The sequence below is a fragment of the Mya arenaria genome, chromosome 2, assembly GCF_026914265.1.
Source record: "Mya arenaria isolate MELC-2E11 chromosome 2, ASM2691426v1".
Classification (NCBI taxonomy): domain Eukaryota; kingdom Metazoa; phylum Mollusca; class Bivalvia; order Myida; family Myidae; genus Mya; species Mya arenaria.
Genome location: NC_069123.1, coordinates 17,173,462 through 17,193,519, shown reverse-complemented (window position 1 = coordinate 17,193,519; position 20,058 = coordinate 17,173,462).

Genomic DNA, 20,058 nt, shown 5'->3' with positions numbered 1-20,058 from the left:
TAACGCCTTTTCTATTTGTTACCGTGCGAAGACGGGATCTTACGTGAAGACGAACACAATTAACACTTTCCAACAACGTACTATCTTGCTGTTTTTTTTCATAGCATTTCTATCATTGAAATTGGCGTTGTTCTGCTGAAACATTTATTTCAATTTGAAGCTTCACTCTCACAGATTTACCGTTTTAATATTTTTTTTTATTTTTTGTCTTGGAAAGAGCAATTTTTTTGCGTAAATATCTGCAAACCAGTGATATAAGATTGCTGACAAAAGATCAGATTGCAAATTTGCAAATTTCCGTTCAAGAATCAATATTTTATGGCTTAAACCGTTCCTAACATAATACAGAAATATAGCCTTCGACCTAAGTATAAACCAAAGCAATCTCAAGGAAATAACCAGAAATTATCCATTTACTGGACAGCTCATTCTTTTTATGTTCTAAAATAATATTTTCTCAGTTTCCCGTTTTGTCAATAATGAGCAGAACGAATAATGGTGTTTTTATGGGCTAGAAATAATCCGACTGCTTTTCATTTACGGGATTCTTGTACATTCGTGGATCCTGAATTTAGTCGATCATACAGCAATGACTGTGTATTACCTTTTGCGACGGTTTATTTAAAACAAAGGAATGAAAAATACGCGGGTCATTAAACGTTGTCTTAAATTGCGACGTTATATGCAACTGTGTCTTAATTTCCGTCGCAAATTAATTGAGGCCCCCCAATCAGATTGCAAGAAAATCATCGAGTGTGCTATACTAATATTTGGTTGGAAAAGTACAAAAGCGTTGACAAACATTTGAAAAGCAATCGTCATGTAGCACATTATATGCCACGTGCATAGATATCACAGTAGAACACACAGAAATATTTACTCAGCTTAATGCACAGTCAGTCGGTACTGCGATACGTATGAAATGTATTATTCTATACTATATTTGTTGTCGTTCAAAAAGAAAGCAAGAACAGTTGTAAAATATGTTACTAAAGAATATTGACAGGTCCTTAAATAACTGTCTGATATGCAAATAAAAGTAAATTGTCAAACCCGCTATTATAATTTACTTTAATTCACTTCATTCGATCTTGAGCGCAATTGAGTAACTAGTAATTCCACGATGAAAACTAAATTGCTGGTGATGTTGTTGCTGCAATTTGAACAATATTGTTGTTAATTTTCTATAGTTGTACTTTAACGAGAACGAGACCATTGGCTGATTGGACGAATTAGGCGAGATATTGTAATCATACTGCAGAAATAAGCCTGATTTGAATTTCTATTTGAAATTACACAATTTGTTGAAATCAATAGGAACGCCGAGTATAAAAAACATATTTTTTTAAGACTGATAAGTTCACTTCATATAACCAAAAATGGCTTTCAGTCCATCATTCTAGAAGTTTATGTTCATTCATGAAAAATAGTAGTTAATAATGGCTGTTACATGAATTTTACTGCCTCCTCTTTGTGTATTATTTCGTATATAAATGAATGATTTGAATCTTCAACAAATTACTCTAGGTCAACTATTTTCAAAATTATGTTTAAAATGTATGTGTGCATTATATTGCATTTTTTATCAATCAAACGTGTCAATATTTAATGCGTAAGTTAATTTGGATCTTTCAGGGCCTCGTAATAAAATGTGTCACTATAAATAAATTTTTATTATTTCATATACTTTTTCCAACCATTAATGATGTTAAAGCATTCAATAGAAATATTTGAATTGTATAAAGATATAAAAAATGAAACAAAAATCTAGTTTTTTTTATTTATTTAATACCTTATTGGGCAATTCTTCTATGGTCTCTTAATAGTAACTTTATCTTTTCAATTTATCCAAATTCTTTTTTCATGTTTTTTTCTTAACAAACCATGTTAATAAATAATGTAATGTTATAATTATGTGGCATGATTCTTATTTTTTTTCATTAGTTTTTATATGAAATAGAAAAGATAAATTGTTTAATTTACAATCATCCTTTTTTAATCTTGTTTTAGAGATAGTGAGAGACACATGCACTACTAAAGGTGTCTCCTGGACTTAAATGAAAGAGGAATGTTTGTACTACAACTATGCCAAGTTTGGTGTTTTTTTTACAAAAAGTGCTCAATTAGGCCTTTTTTGTCACAAATATAACCAAGTCATCGAATCTTCAAGTTTTGGCATACACACCGTGTCAAAGTATTCCAACCACAAAATGGTTCTCGTTGTCCGCTTACGTAGAGCTAATGCGGTGAATTTAAAGGGGTTGGGGAGGGGGGGGGGGGTTACGAAAATAGTTTAAAATATTGTTTAATGTAATTGTAAGGAAGTCGAGCATGATCTCTATCTAATTTCTTATATCCTAAACCAACATCTTAGCATTTCTTTGATCACTCAAGCATGTCTGTTTGCTTGAAATTGAAAAATAGGTTTCCGTTTTATCTTTTTTATTTACAGTTATTCAGACAGTTCTTCGTGATATTCGCGAGATTATATGACAATGGAGACTCCCTTGTGCTTTGACAAAGTACTTGAGCTTATAACTTGTGTTCAGCCTTCTGTATGTCGAAAATGTCATGTTTTGAAATTAACTATGAAATTATTTACATTATTAAATCATGTACATTGTTCATGTTGTTTTTTCAGAACGTAAAACACATACTATATCTCAGCATATTCGGATGAAATACCCAACATGTTTTATTTACCCCGTTACAAAAGCAATAATGTTTTTTTCTGTTTTTAAAATACATTGGTCAAAGAAACAAACCAACTTTTTGTTTCCATTTTTGTATTATAATAGGCTTACCTCCTACTTTTTAAATATATCTTGTCAGACCTATTACTTTGAACTGTCTGAAGTATGTAATTGATAGTATCCGTTCATGTACAACAGCTTCATGGGTTTTTCATCACCATCATCATCATCATCATCATCATCATCATCATCATCATCATGTGGTAAATTACCTAATCACACAATATTCATCATCAACAGATTCATGTTTGATAGAATCGTACATTAATCATTTATTTGCTAATAATACGACCACACTTAGGCCGGCATCTACATATTGTACTTACTTGTGTTGGTACTAGACTAACATAGAACCTGAACTGATTCCTCTCAAAATACGGCAACAAAACGACTCCAAGTCGACAACAATATCAACACAAACAGAAAAACGCATTATAGGTATATTTGTGGTTCTTTGTCCTCGTACAAACAGGGAATAACACACAATCAAAAGAAAAAACACATGTTGATATTACCATTTATTCGCACATTTCATATAACCATATGTTCATTAGTTGTGGAATTCCAGTTTATCAGGCTATTCGACTGTTCGGCATACACATAGCAGCTAGAAAGTATTAGTCAGAAATAGTTTTCTACATAATGATATTTACGGGATAGGTATATCTAATTATAATTGTATCAAATTACCGTAAGAATAAAGCAAATAACTAGATCGTTTTCGAAACTGTATACACGTTTGCAAAACAAGTAGGGTATGAAAGGTGCTTCAGATACCGAACAGATTTAAACTTTAATCGCATTGCTTGGGTTAATTTACATTTCAAAATCATTTTTAAAAACTATTCTGGTCGTCCTTGTGTCATTAGCGATTGTGTCATATTTAAAACCTATAAATTCAGTATCGACATTTAATTAATCATATAAAAAATATTAAAGCTTTAATTGCAGAAAAATATCAGCTTTTTGTTACGTTGTGTTTCTCGCTTTGTCGGGAAGATCAGATCAGTGTGCTTTTCGACAGGGTCGTCTTTAAAGTGTTTACCAAGTGCTTGGCTTGCTCCTGTATGCGTCATTGCATTTTAGTAACTCGACAAGCTTTCAAAGCAACTGATTATCGCTTATAAACTATCAAACTAGCCTTATGGAATCTAATTAGGCAGCAACCAAACTATTATTGGATTTTTCTCCAGCATCTAAGAGGCAAAAAGGCTTATCTCGGGCCAGTCTCAAGCTGTTAACTGGAATGCCCCTCTACATTAAATGAGCTGACGTTGATTGCTGGCCACAGTGTAATTGTAAACTAAATTCACGTAGTACAATAAAACTTAAGTTTCAGAATTAGAATAAAGAAAAACGTTCAAAGTGAGATCATTTGTTTCCGCTAACATCTTGGTATAAAGAGAGAAGTTTAGTAGGCATAACTTTTTCACGACTTGTTTTATTGCCTACAAAGCCATGGATCTTAATTCAGACATCAACACATACTCTGGTTTGGGGTTAAAAGTTAAAAAAAATACCTTCAGTCATACATAATTGGTCTGATTAAGAGAAAAAAATACGTCCAGAAACTAGAGTACGAAGAAGGCGACAATCTATCCTCGTAATTGTAATTCATTAAACTGATGCTTATCATTAGCAAAGGTTTCATCGAGGTCAACTTCGTTTCATCTAGATTAACTTCGTTCATGTATGACAATGGATAATAAAGATTAAAACTATACTTGTTTGTCTTATGAAACCAAAAGCTAATAAAAGAACACGTGCTTCGTACTCTAGACGTGCGCGTAGGGTAGGACCTTCGCATTATATGAGTGGCAAACAATTATTTGTTCCACATTTCAAAACTGATTACAAATATTTCTTTTTAATGTTGGTCAGTGTGAGGTTTTACATCGATTCCAGATTAAATGCAATAACAATAACCTTGTCCCCAATCACTGACATTTATTTTAAATTTTGTGTAAAGTTGGTATACAATGAAAGATGTTTGACGGTTTTCCTGTGCATTAGTTTTATACAGAGAAAGATGTATAACGGTTGTTTCCATCCAAAAATTTTACTTACAACGAAGTACAAATAAGTTAAACATTCAAGCAGGGAGAAAGGATAACAAAAACAAAGTGATCTTTTATAACAGCTTATTGGAGAAAAGTTCTAAATTTAACGCAAACAGGTTTTAAAGCGCAATAATGGTGCCGGAAAAAAATGCCCGACAATCATGAAAATTAAAAGGCCTGGGAAAATCAGTGGAAACAATTGTGATGATTAAAGAAGCTTATACAACACATTGTGTATTACTTCATATTACTCTAGTAACATTGTCTTAAGTATCATTGATGAAAATATAATTAAGATTTTTCACGTAAAAAAGTTAAGATCGTTCCAGCTAATTTCCCGTTCAAGCTATTGACACAAATCCCTTGAACGGGGTTTTGTTATTAACCGTATTGCTTTTAATCTCCATTATGTTTCGATGAACGATGATTTATTTCCGGGAAAGACGGAATATTTATTCTAAAATGACACAAATGCATTTAAAGTATGATGACAGTACGTGCGCTTTTAAGGTTGTTAAATAATGCATTTCCTGATAATATTAGAGATGTCAGCTGTCAACTATAAGATGTATCTACAAACAAGTTGAATTGCAAAGCACAATCTATTTTCGGTTAAATAATACGTACCATTATAACAGTGGTATATTTCGCCTTCTGCTGCTCCCAATTACACACAATAAGATTTGTTTGTTTTTACGACATTTTACAACATTTATAGATGTCATTTTTACTGAGTTTGTAATGGCTGTCTATGAGCAACAGTTGGTATCCGTAGTATGTCCGTGGATAAGCACAATTTTTCGAAAAGGGTTACAACACGCCGTACTATCATTTAAGTCACATCATTTCGTAATGCTTTGAAAAAATTACAATACTGAGATAACAAAGGCCGGTAGCCGAATACTACTGCACCGTACGAAGATATTATTTGTTTACAATCGGGATTTTTCGTTAAGGGATTACATCTTTTTCTACGCCAATTTACCAATATCAGTTTCCAAAAAATGAAACAAACGTGCGGTTGATGAGCTTTATAGTGGCACTGTTCTGACGATGATAGGAAATTAGCTTCAACATATTATTCATATGGAGATACCATCACGCTATGAGAGCTAAGCTTTGATTTCAAGAAGGTTGTTGATCCTGTGAATTGATACGCCTCATGGTAAGGGTGAAAGATAAATGACAAGTTTGGATATTTTTACTTAAAATGAACCAATTATTGAATAATAAGAAAAACACAAGCCAAAACATTCACTGTGACCTATTGACCAAAGCAATAGGCATCATCTACTTGTCATAACCAACTGTGTAGTGATATGTGATAACAACTCACGCTTGTTATCGGCGTACGAACAAGCCCTCGGGTCGGATTTTGGTATGAGGACCGGAAACACAAACAAGATATATATGATTGGAAATTCAATTACTGTATTCCCAGAGATTTGTTGAGGGTATAAAAACTGCAAACGACACGATTGCCATCGGGACAAGCACAGCTATAAACACCATACTATGGTAAGCTTAAGTTTAAACATCATCTTTATAGCGTGTATTTTGTTCTAATTCCATTTCAAAAGGAGGTAATGGAATATTTCAAACGTTTACATACTTTTAAAGTTGTTGCGTTAATTATGGCTATCTACTATTTTTGCGTGTGCCATTTTTTAAGACTTCTTGGTTTCTGGATCTTAATTTTAAGACATTTCCTGATTATTTAGGGAACGTATTTCATCAATACATGTACTCTGTAATCATTTATTTATGTATTCACAATGATACTGTAGAGGGTGGTCGGATAAGCGTTTTATTCTTATTTAGCGAGAAAATTTTAATTGTTTTTTTTTTTACCTTGATCCAGTTATCATAATAACTGACTATAACTAAATTGTACCTCGTATATGTCATATGCCATAATGTTTATTTAATATGCCATAATGTTTTTGCCGTATGCCAGAATATATATGCCACATGCCAGAATGTATATGCCATATGCCAGAATGTATATGACAAATTACAGAATGTATATGCCATATGCCAAAATGTATATACCATATACCATGATGTATATACTTTATGCCAGAATGTATAGCTATATGCCAAAATGTATATGCCATATGCCAAAATGTATATAATATATGCGAAAATGTGTATGCCATATACCATGATGTATATACCATATGCCATATTGTATATACTATATGCCATAATGTAAATACTATATGCCATAGTGTATATTCAATACGCTAGAATGTATATGTCATATGCCAGAATGTATATTCCATTAGCCAGAATATATATGTCATATGCCAGAATGTATATTTCGTATGCCAGAATGTATCTTCCATAAGCCAGAATGTATATGTCATATTCCATATGCCAGAGTATATATGCCATATGCCAAAATGTATATGCCATGTACATGATTTATATACTATATGCCAGAATGTATATGCCATATGCCAGAATGTATATTCCATATGCCAGAATGTATATACTATATGCCAGAATGTATATGTCATATGCCAGAATGTATATTACATATGCCAGAATGTATATACTATATGCCAGAATGTATATGCCATATGCCAGAATGTATATTCCATATGCCAGAATGTATATACTATATGCCAGAATGTATATGCCATATGCCAGAATGTATATTCCATATGCCAGAATGTATATACTATATGCCAGAATGTATAGTCCATATGCCAGAATGTATATACTATATGCCAGAATGTATATGCCATATGCCAGAATGTATATTCCATTAGCCAGAATATATATGTCATATGCCAGAATGTATATTCCATATGCCAGAATGTATCTTCCATAAGCCAGAATGTATATGTCATATGCCATATGCCAGAGTGTATATGTCAGAATAATAACTAACTACATCTTAATCAACTGGCTCATTTTTGGCAGTTTATGTTTCGTATACAACTAAAGAACTGATTAAACAACGTTTTATGTGAACATACAAAAGACTACACCATGAGTTTGTGGACAAGCCATTATAATGTACATGTGCTTAATTCCGCCTACGTTGTCTTACAGACGCGCCTCGTTGCCGCCTTCCTCGCTTGCCCGCAGGTCGGATACTTCGATCCGGACTGGAAATCCATGAATTTAGGATTAAAAAAAAAAAATCAAATGGACCTATGCATGGTGCATGATCTAATACTTCGCTTTCATTATGTCCAATTACATTATTAAATTCAGCAACGCTATAACTAATTTGATAAGACTTTCATTTTGCCAATTGTCATTGTGTTCATGTAAGTGTTACGTCGAACTTGTAGTGACTAGGATATAGGGTTTTACATGCAACTGACGTCAATGACGACGCCGATGCCACCGTTGTTATGAACTACCCCATAGCCGTTTATTCCCGTTATTCATGTAAATAATATTTTCTGGTTTTCGTTATTCCTTAGTGTCCTGCGTTGATTTCAATAAATGTTGGAAAGTCTTGTTTTCTGTGTTTGCCCAATCGCTAACTAGTACTAGTGCTTGTGACTAAGTGTTCTTTGAAACGTATAAAGCAGGAAAAACACATGCAGAATTTGTTAAGTTACTCTTCTCGAAAGCGTATTAGTAAACGGATGAAAACGTTTTCTTTTTGATCGTATAGAAGCTTGAGACTAATACAGAATTCAAGTGTTTTTCATTTAAATGTATAACCGTTTTGAAAACTAATCGGGACGCTATATCAACAACACTTTTTCCTGAAACCGTACATAAAAAACAAACAGTATTATCCCGACCCTTTTGTTCATTTTGTCGGCGAAAAGCTAATAATGTCAAGCCCTCACTTGTTCATAACAGTGATGACGTTTTACATGCCATGTTCCAATGTTAAGCATGTGATGCAATTTTCGTTAAACGCACAGCCAAAGTTGCAGCCCGGTTGGGCCAAAATATAAGGAATATATACCAATGACATTTCAGTGAGACATTGACCTTTGACCTACAGACGTGGGTCATGAATGAGACACGCTGTCTTCTCATGGTGAACTCTTGTGCCAAGATATGTTATCTCAATATGCCTTACAGCCCGGAGAGGCCAATAGAATTGGAATCTTTATTAAAGACCCTAGAATGTGACATTGACCTTTGATCTACACAATTGAGGTTTACTCACGACTAACCGCCTACTAAATGCGAACATTTGAGCAAAGATTGTTTTTCAATTAATTATTAGCCAAGTTACTGCCCAAACAAGCCAAACAAAAGGATCTGGACTGAAGACTTTGCATTGTAGTTTTGCCCTTTGATCTACAGAAATGGGTCGTGCATGCTTCACGCCGATTCTGTTTTATTTTATTGTAAATATTTGTTTGAGGTGTATTTAAATTATAATGAAGGACCAAATTACCGCTCGAACAAGGCTAGAGTAAAGGTATTGGCATTTACTGTGACCTTGACTTTTACATGCACACACACTGAACAATAATTGTGACAACAATGTGGAGCTGACCGCAAGCGGGCTAGACAAAGAAAAAAATCCGTGGAATTGGAGCTTCGTATAGAAAAAAAATAGAAAAAAACTCTGTTAAGACGAAGCTGCCGGATAATTATTATTTATGTGTTATTTACGGATTATAAAAGACTCTATGGAATCCTGTGATACCTTGTTCATTTTCTAGAAAGAAAGTCACTAAACTATGGAATTATGTTTCAAAGGCAGCCTTCATAAGTGTCATTATAAACTAATGAGGGAAAATTCAAGATACAATGCTTCTATAACACTTTAATAATCCAATTTCTACTGATCTTCCAGAGTCGGGAAATAATAAATCATTCCAAACGTCCTCCTTGAGAAATTAATGTTTTCAGTTTTTATATTTAAATTAATTGCCTTTCGACAATAACGGTTTATTTGTTTTCTATACATATCTTATCTTCATAAATATAATTAATTACCTGGCCAGACACTTTTTCATTCAAGACTACCTGTGGCTAACGGATAATAAACACTACTTGTTTTCAATTTTCTTAAGCAGACCATTTTTCACAAAATCATTAGCCTTTTAAAAGTATGTCCATCAATCTATAATGATTTGACAACATGACCCAAGCAACTGATTTGAAACCAGAATAATCTAAAACAATGCAAGTCTGTCTAGGTTATAATCGATAATGCTTTTACTCGAGCTATCAAGAATAGATTCATTGCAGAAACTCTGGATTCAAACCCTATATTTTGTGTATATTGGTGCAGAAAAATAACAGAAAGTAACGATATTTTCTTTTTCTGGTGTTTTTAGGATGCATAGTTGAACATGTCTAAGAACTTTCTACCCGTACAATAAAGGTACTCTAAACAAACCTTTTTAGAATGTCGAATATAATTTTTTTGGTAAAAAACCTGACTTTCTCAAAAATTAAAAAAAATAACGCACCAGATATGTAAATACAAACTTGTTATGTCGAGAATATTATACTTATAAGATCCATTTAGCAAGAAATAATTGTATAATCCCTTAATGGTGGCATGCTTCCTGATTTCAATTTAGAAATGCATCTTTACAGAGACCTAACGGTAGAATCAGTATTTTTCTAAAAACTAATGTTAGCTCTCGCATGCATTTCGTTCACTGAACCAGATGCCTTTGAATAAATTTGAAATATGTCAATGCAAGAAAAGTTAGTAAGGTTCAAAGAAATTGGCTACACGATTCTTTATCAATTATGAGAAATCGCGTAAATATTGGCAAGGCACGGCAAACAACATACAGGATCTACGGTGGCACAAAGGTGACATCCACAACACCTGATTTAATTTTGGCGACAAATTAGTAACTTGTGACCACAACTTAGTTAATTGAGGAAACAACTAAGAAAATTGAGGACACAACTTTATTAATTGTGGCCACAACTTAGAAACGTGTTGCTACAACTTAGTAACTTGTGGCTATAACTTAGAAACTTGATTGGCAATAACCAATTCTTTGTGTTTAGTCGTTATAAGCCGTTGATTTATATAAGTGTACTCTTAAACGACATCAAACACCATAAGAATTCAAACAAACACCTTATTTACTACACACTTTCTCGCTATTAAATGCAAATGGATAAAGTATTCAGTAATTTATTTAGCAAGAGTATATTATATACACGTTCTCGATTAAATAAGATTAACAAGAAAGTTTAAACTTTTTGCTTTTTTTAAGATTATGTTTTGCTCAAAGTGTGTTTATCACACTACATTTTTGACCAAATCCAGCCAAAAAATATAATTGCACATATCTGCGAAACAATGGTTTGGACATCCGATTAAAATTTTAAGCTTACTCTGATACCTGATGGCATTGACACAATTCTGTTTGTTTAGAGAAGCAAATGTCATTGCCTCTACGGTTCAGTTAATATGAGTTAATAGTATGTGAATGAGCGAGTGACGTCTTCTTGAAATAAAAACTTATATTCAGCTTTACTAGATATGCCCTAGCTTCCGGGAGCCATAATTAGTGTTTAAAATTAAGTAAGGTCTTCTTGCAAAGGTCTACATTAATGTCAAACATTATACTTTTTGTCATAGAAAATACTTTATTAATGAGAAAATACTGGGTATAGAGTTACCATGATTTGATCTGTCAAAAATGTCTGAAGGTTCCAATACTGCAGACGTTTTGGCATTTCTTAGAACCGCGGCAATAATATGTTAATTATTCTTTAAGATTTGTATACATTTCATTATGATAGCATCTTTGGTTGATTCTTAATTTGTTTTTCATCAAAGTTTTAGTATTTATGGAAAAGCGACCGTCTCAGCTTTGAAAAGTGGTGCTTTTATGCAGCAATTCATGTGAGCACACTGAAACAACTATGCCACGTGGGACCCGGCTCAAAAGGACAAGGGCGTTTGGCTTTTAATAAATATTTCAATTTCAACGCGTAAATACCTCGTTCATGTTAGAATATCTGTCATTTCGATAATTGGTATTAAGAAAACAAAATCTTCTTTTTTTCGCCTTTATTTATTACATATTAATTTGTTAGGTGTTGGTTGTCATTCTATTTATCGGCAAATAACATGTGTTACAATATATACTTTTTCGGAGAACGTTTGAACCGTTTTAAAAATGTTTGATATGAGTTCTTGATCAATATATTCACATGGAAAGACAAATGGCAGACGAGTTCCATTAAGACACCGATATGGTATTTTCTTATGACCTATTTGCGTTTGTGTTATTAGTCAAGCGATGAAAATTAAATGTGACATTTTTCATTACGAGATAAAAAAATCTTGAGATTTGTATAATTCATTTGATCAATTTCCACTTTGTAGAAATTCCAAAAACAACGGATGGATCTAATCGTTGTTTCAGCTGAAATATGGAACTTTTGTACGAAAAGCTATTTGACTAAACATTTACCATCATACTGGGGATTATTATTCTACGTCATGGGTCCACCGGATGTTAGGTAAATCTTTGTCTCAACGAAAACATATTATTCAAGGCGTAGACTGCGCTTTTGCAAACGCGGTCAAGGTTTGTGCCCAAATGGTTCGAAACTTTAAAGAAAACGTGTATTAAATTACCTAGACATCACCAGTCACGCATTATTATAACATATGTCTTTTCTTTTACGTATGTTTTATGCACTGCAGGACTGTATTGAACCGAATACTGTCTTTATTCGAGATCTGTTTTTACCTCAAAATAATATTCAAACATATCAACATGTATTTTATTTAAGTGTTATCTGGAAACAAAATGTCACAAGAGGGAAATTGAACTATTACGCAACAAATTTAATTTTATAATAAACCTTGATAGTGGTTTCAAAGGCTGAAACTAATTCAAATTTCAAGTGGTTTCAATTATTGCCGTTGACGCTCTTTCTCAAGACTCGCAATATTATTTTCTATATAACTTTTTATATTACTTCAAGCGCAAAACATACTCGATAGCGCCACCACTACTCGACAGTGCCACCACTAGGGCAACAGCGCCACCACTTTTATAAATAAGTGCATTTTTCCTTTTTAATAAGGGCTTATTAGTTTTGTTGTGTTCCGGCATAGATACTATACATAACAGTTATGTTTGCATGCGTGAGAATGTTCTTACGGGGTGTGTAAGCACCGAAATCTATTTACTATGCAATCAGATCACAAAATATGCACAAGTCCGATTCGGGAGAAAAGCTCCTGGCACCACAGTTTGCACAATATTGCACAATAATGGTGTTTTAAAATCTGGATAATCACTTTGTCTTCCATGTTGCTTCTATTACACTTTATATTAGATCCTCTACATTTCTTCTATTTCAGAATTTGATCAAATAAATTGTAGTGGCAGTAAAATATCGGATAAGCCACATTTTTTGGTAAGTGTATTTGTTTTTCTACAATGTAAACCAATGTATCACAAACATCTCTGATAATGATAATACAGACCTGCAATTCATTCTATTACTTTCGTAATCATGCCACAAATTTTATTAATGAGAAAATAATGATCGGCGTAAAAACGTTTAGGTGGTTCCAACTGATTTTCTGTAAAAGCTTTTGCCCCCAGACCTCTTGAACAAAATCTGTGGTCTTAAATGTAACCTTCGTAGCGTGTTTATGACAAATTGCGGAGGTTGAATCTCGGAAATATGCGTCTTGCATGTGAAATAGACAAGGCATACTAAGTAAAATAAATATTCGCAATAATGCTCTAGTGCTTTTCTACATTTTTGCAACCTATTACTTCCTCGTTCGTCATTAGGATGATCGTTAGCACAAAGAGTGATGGCTTTAGTGCTGAATGTGCTATTAATCTTTACTCGAATCGTTTTAAAGGTATTGTGGGGCTTTTTTCATTATCGTATAGGGTTTTAATTCAATGAGCCTTATATCTATATTGTTTTTGTTTTGATAAATGTTGGGACAATTGTAAGGTAATGGCCATAAAATAGATAGTATGTAGACTCCATTTTAGTCGAGTTGCCACATTTACTTGAATAGTTCGCCCCACCTGAATAGAGTACCTACCCTATAAGTGGTGTTTCTCAACCATTCAGTTGGTAGGATTTATTTCATAATATATCAAATGGAATTTCCTCATCGAACTGATTAAATAAGATTCAGTAAATTAACAATTGCTTTCATTTGGTCCTGGGTGTTATATACATGTATGCACCGTTGACACTGTATCATAATCATATCGAGAGGAAAATATTGCAGATGTTCAACGTAAAGGCGTTTAAGTTGTTACAACTCATTTCTTCATAAATCAATCGAACCACATGTCCGTGTTTCATATTTGTGGGGTTTTTTGGGTTTTTTTTTTGTGTTATATGTCTTTGGCGTTAACCCTTAGCCATTAAACTGGTTTTATGTTTAAACTTTTGCCTACTGAGCTTATTGCTGTAGCTTTTCATACAAATATTGAACCGATTTAGTGTCATTAACAGCATAATTTTAGCTTCCATTATATTAAAGTGGCATGATGTTTCCTTTATGGAAAATATGACAAATTTGTTTGGAAGTAAATGGCTTTAACTTTCATTACACAATATGTGTGTTTAAAAGGTTCGGGAAAAAAATACTTATTCTGTCGTGAGTTCAATATTTGGTGCAAGTTAATATCTTATTGTTTTCGATTGTGTTTGAAATAAATTTTGAGTACATTTCAAATAAATAACAGAAATACAACTTTATGTACCACAGCCAATATGCAACCGAGTATCATGTGATACTGGTACATAATGTTTTGGACCACCATAGTTTCACAATAAACAAAAAATATGTTAGTGTCCATAATGTCAAAGTAGGAACAGTCCGTGGCACGCTGTGCCGAAGCTGTTTTTTTCTTTGGCATAATGAACAGTTAGAGGCGATTCACTTACTAAAAACATATTGACGCAGAGGGTTATAACTAAACTAGAAAGTGTAAGCAGACGGCTTATATATAGAGAGAGAGGGAATCAGTTAAGCGCGTTTCTTCAACAAGTTCAGAAAATATGTTTCGCGAGCTTTTGGTAAGCCTACTACAATATTATCTGAACAAAATGAAAACAATTGTGTATATTTGAGTGACATCAATATATTGTTTTTGACACTATGTTTAAAATAGAGCTATATGTTAGACTTAATTAGGCTAAATTAGAAAACAATTATAAATCGTCAGAGAATTAAAGTACGAGAAGATGAGAAACTACCCTCGCAATTGTAATTTATAAATTGTATGCTAATTATCATCTTAGTTTATATTTTGGTCAACTGCAAAACAAAAACATGTACGGCTTGGAAAAAAACAATATCGGTAGGTTAAAGCTGCACTCTCACAGAATGAACGTTTTGACAACGTTTTTATTTTTTGTCTTGGAACGAGCTATTTTTTTGCGAAAATCCATTGAAACCAGTTATATAAGACTGCTGACAAAATATCAGATCGCATATTTATATATGTAAGTTCAAAAATTGATATTTTATGCGTTAATGACGGTTTAAGCCATAAAACATTATTTTCGAACGGAAATATTAAAATATACGATCTGATTTTTGTCAGCAATCTTATATCATTGGTTTGCAGATAATTACGCAAAAATTGCTCTTTGCAAGACAAAAAATCAAAAAGTTTTAAAATGGCCAATCTGTGAGAGTGCAGCTTTAAGTGTGTATACGATACTGGCGGAAACTGTAAATATAACTGTGGTAGTTATAGAAGTGGAAACGACAATTTATGTAATACTTTCTATTACTCTGGCTGGTTATATTTTCTTGAATAAAATATAATATTTGAAAAAAATAATCAAATGTTCTATGTAAAAACGTTTATATCGTTCCAAATAATTTCCCGTTAAAGCTGTGACACAAATCTCTTGAACGGGGTTTTGCTATTAACTTTATTGCCCTTATTCTCCATTATTTTCGATAAACGAGTATTTATTTCCCTAGGAAATAATAAATATTTATTCTACAACGACGTAATGCATTTCCAGTCTGATGAGATACAACGCTTTCATGGTTGTTATATAATTCTTTATGAGCTTAGGGCTGTCAGTTGTCAACTGTTTTTAATAAACAAGTTTAAGAACAAATCTGGTTAATTTGAGCGTGTTTTTTTAAGCTCATGACAATTAATTATGAAACAATGAAATAATACGGACCATGATAAAAGTGATATTTCCTTTCGCCTTCTACTGTCCCCAATTTCACACACTATTATTGGTTTGTGATAAACAACTATTTCCCACATTAATATATGTCTGTTTTGTATTGGTTGTCTTTGAGCAACAGATGATAACCGTAATCATTTACCTGTGGTTTAGCACAACTTTTCGAATTGGCACCACACATTATTCATTGACCCTATATTGACACCAAGGCGCTCACAAATTCTACCCAAGTGCACCAAATATAGCAAATGATGTTCTAAATTTGTAACGAGGCAGTCTTTCGTCAATAAAAAGCTACAAAATGTGAGGAAATTGCTAACACCTAGGTCATAGTATCAGTTGGCATGTTGTATGCTGCAACATTATGCTTTAGCAGTTTGCGAGTTTCTAGACGATCAGAATTGAAGTTTTTACATTCAATTGTCAATCCTGTTACATAACAGATTGTATTTAATTATACTCAAACCACTGATAAGGAAAAATAATTGATATTATTACTATTGAAGTCTATGTCGAATTCGTTGACAATACAACAGAAGACGCGTTGCAGCATTTTCGACCTTTAACAAAATGATGTGGCTACAATGTTCGCCCGCTGATACAAATAATCTTGAGCAATTGTCTTTTTCGGCAAAATTCGAACAGACTTTTAGAGCATGATATTTATTATAATTTTCACACGAATTCCTTCGAGACAAATATTCCGTCGTGAAAGGTGTGACTAGACAGCCATGCAAACGCATGCTGTTTGCATATTCAAATAGAAAATAACTAAATAAAAATTGTAAGCATTCGATAAGGAAATAATGGGATAAAAATTAATCTAAAAACATAAAACACTTTGTCACATTGATTAAAAAATATTTTTGCAGGAACGGAGAAATGGAACATGGTGTCTCAAATATAATAAAAACAGGCATTGCTCTTTCTATGATTCGGGTAAATGATGTATTATAAGTGTACGTGCATTTAATAGTGTTGTTGTTGCCATGTGATTTGATAATTACTTCAATAACTCTCCACGTTAATTGTTTTGCACATACACATATAATATGATGTAAGATTGCTTTTTCAAATTCACTGAATCGTTATAATTATTTTCCGTGCCCAAGGAGACATTGAGCGTGAAAAATGGGATTTAATTTATATTTTCGAGCCAAACTATGCAATGTCGAAGACTAATGCTCGACACAATATTTATTTCTTGCGAGTGGGATTTTTGTTAAAGGAGATCTCTTTTCTTACGCCTTCATACAGATGGTTGTTACGAAATAAATTCAACAATTACGTTCGGAGATTTTTTTTTAAATAACTCTTTTAGAGAAAAAAATATCATAAATGCACAGTTGTTGAGAAAACTTCTCTTTTTATTTAAATATTTTTACATAAAAGAATAAACCACGAATGCGCAGAATGTATCTTACAATAATCTTAGAAAATCGATGAACCAGTCTATTATCTGATTACCCGGTTATGACACGTACGGGTCAGATGCAAGCGTCCAGTAGACTAGGGATATTGAGGTCAACACGCTGGCGGTTGGGGAAAGGTATTTTCATTTTCTTTTTACGTAGTGAACTAAAAAACTATTTTTATTTTATATTTATCATTTTAAAAGCAGATTTCGTGTCTTTCGATTTAAACAGTAGCACGGTTTTTTTGCGGTATTCCAACTTTCATTTTGGACAACATTTGAAGGCTTTTCCAAATTGCGTCATTAAAACCTGGAATGATAGCCGTCCAATGAAAACGCTTCTTGCATTTCAGACATAGGCGACTGTGCGGTCAAGGTCAAAATTGTGAGAGGGTGATTCGAAGTGAAATACCGCAACAAAAACGTTCGATTTGGACATTAACGCGTCTAACTCAATGAGTCACAATGGTAGGGATAATATTTCAAGCCCTTCTTTGTAATGCATGCGCAAAGTTTGCATGTCAGTCTGTATGTAACGAGTTTAAGGTGATTTGTTCGTAGTCATTAAATTTTTGCATCGTTTTCATTATGCACCAGTTATTATTTTAGACTAATGCATCAGACAATTGAAACCTTGAAACCACCCCCCCCCCCCGGTCAGGGGAATAGCGAGGACCCTAACCATAGGTCCAGCCAATCTTAGTCCATATAAACAGCCGCTTCAGAGTCTTTGACGATTTTTAGCTCACCTGTCACGTAGTGACAAGGTGAGCTTTTGTGATCACTCTTCGTCCGTCGTCCGTCCGTCCGTCCGTCCGTCCGTCCGTTCACAATTGCTTGTGAACACAATAGAGGTCACAATTTTGACCTAATCTTTATGAAACTTGGTCAGACTGATCATCTCTATAAAATCTAGGTCAAGTTCGATATTGGGTCATCTGGGGTCAAAAACTAGGTCACTAGGTCAATTAGTAGAAAAACCTTGTGAACACAATAGAGGTCACAATTTTAGCCTAATCTCAATGCAACATGGTCAGAATGGTCATCTCTATCAAATGTAGGTCAAGTTCGATATTGGGTCATCCGCGGTCAATAATTAGGTCACTAGGTCAATTAGTAGAAAAACCTTGTGAACACAATAGAGGTCACAATTTTAGCCAAATCTCAATGCAACTTGGTCAGAATGATCATCTCTATAAAATGTAGGTCAAGTTCGATATTGGGTCATCCGCGGTCAACAACTAGGTCACTAGGTCAATTAGTACAAAAACCTTGTGAACACAATAGAGGTTACAATTTTAGCCTAATCTCAATGCAAGTTGGTCAGAATAATCATCTCTATAAAATCTAGGTCAAGTTCGATATTGGGTCATCCGCAGTCAATAACTAGGTCACTAGGTCAATTATTAGAAAAACCTTGTGAACACAACAGAGGTCACAATTTTGACCTAATCTTTATGAAACTTGGTCAGACTGATCATCTCTATGAAATCTAGGTCAAGTTCGATATTGGGTCATCTGGGGTCAAAAACTAGGTCAGTAGGTCAATTAGTACAAAAACCTTGTGAACACAATAGAGGTCACAATTTTAGGCTAATCTTAATGCAACTTGGTCAGAATGATCATCTCTATAAAATCTGGGTCAAGTTCGATATTGGGTCATACGCAGTCAATAACTAGGTCACTAGGTCAATTATTAGAAAAACCTTGTGAACAAAATAGAGGTCACAATTTTAGCCTTATCTTAATGAAACTTGGTCAGAATGATCATCTTAACATAAGCTAGGTCAAGTTCCATATTGGTTCAACCCAGATCAAAAACTAGGTCACTAGGTCAATTAGTAGAAAAACCTTGTGAACACAATAGAGGTCACAATTTTAGCCTAATCTCAATGCAACTTGGTCAGAATGATCATCTCTATAAAATGTAGGTCAAGTTCGATATTGGGTCATCTGCGGTCAACAACTAGGTCACTAGGTCAATTAGTACAAAAACCTTGTGAACACAATAGAGGTCACAATTTTAGCCTAATCTCAATGCAAGTTGGTCAGAATAATCATCTCTATAAAATCTAGGTCAAGTTCGATATTGGGTCATCCGCAGTCAATAACTAGGTCACTAGGTCAATTATTAGAAAAACCTTGTGAACACAACAGAGGTCACAATTTTGACCTAATCTTTATGAAACTTGGTCAGACTGATCATCTCTATGAAATCTAGGTCAAGTTCGATATTGGGTCATCTGGGGTCAAAAACTAGGTCAGTACGTCAATTAGTAGAAATACCTTGTGAACACATTAGAGGTCACAATTTTAGCCTAATCTCAATGCAACTTGGTCAGAATGATCATCTCTATAAAATTTAGGTCAAGTTCGATATTGGGTCATCCGCGGTCAATAACTAGGTCACTAGGTCAATTAGTAGAAAAACCTTGTGAACACAATAGAGGTCACAATTTTAGCCTAATCTCAATGCAACTTGGTCAGAATGATCATCGCTATAAAATGTAGGTCAAGTTTGATATTGGGTCATTCACGGTCAATAACTAGGTCACTAGGTCAATTAGTACAAAAACCTTGTGAACACAATAGAGGTCACAATTTTAGCCTAATCTCAATGCAACTTGGTCAGGGATGTTCCTTGCATGAAGCTCTACCAAAGTTGTTCAAAGACATGGATTCCATGCGAAACTCTGGTTGC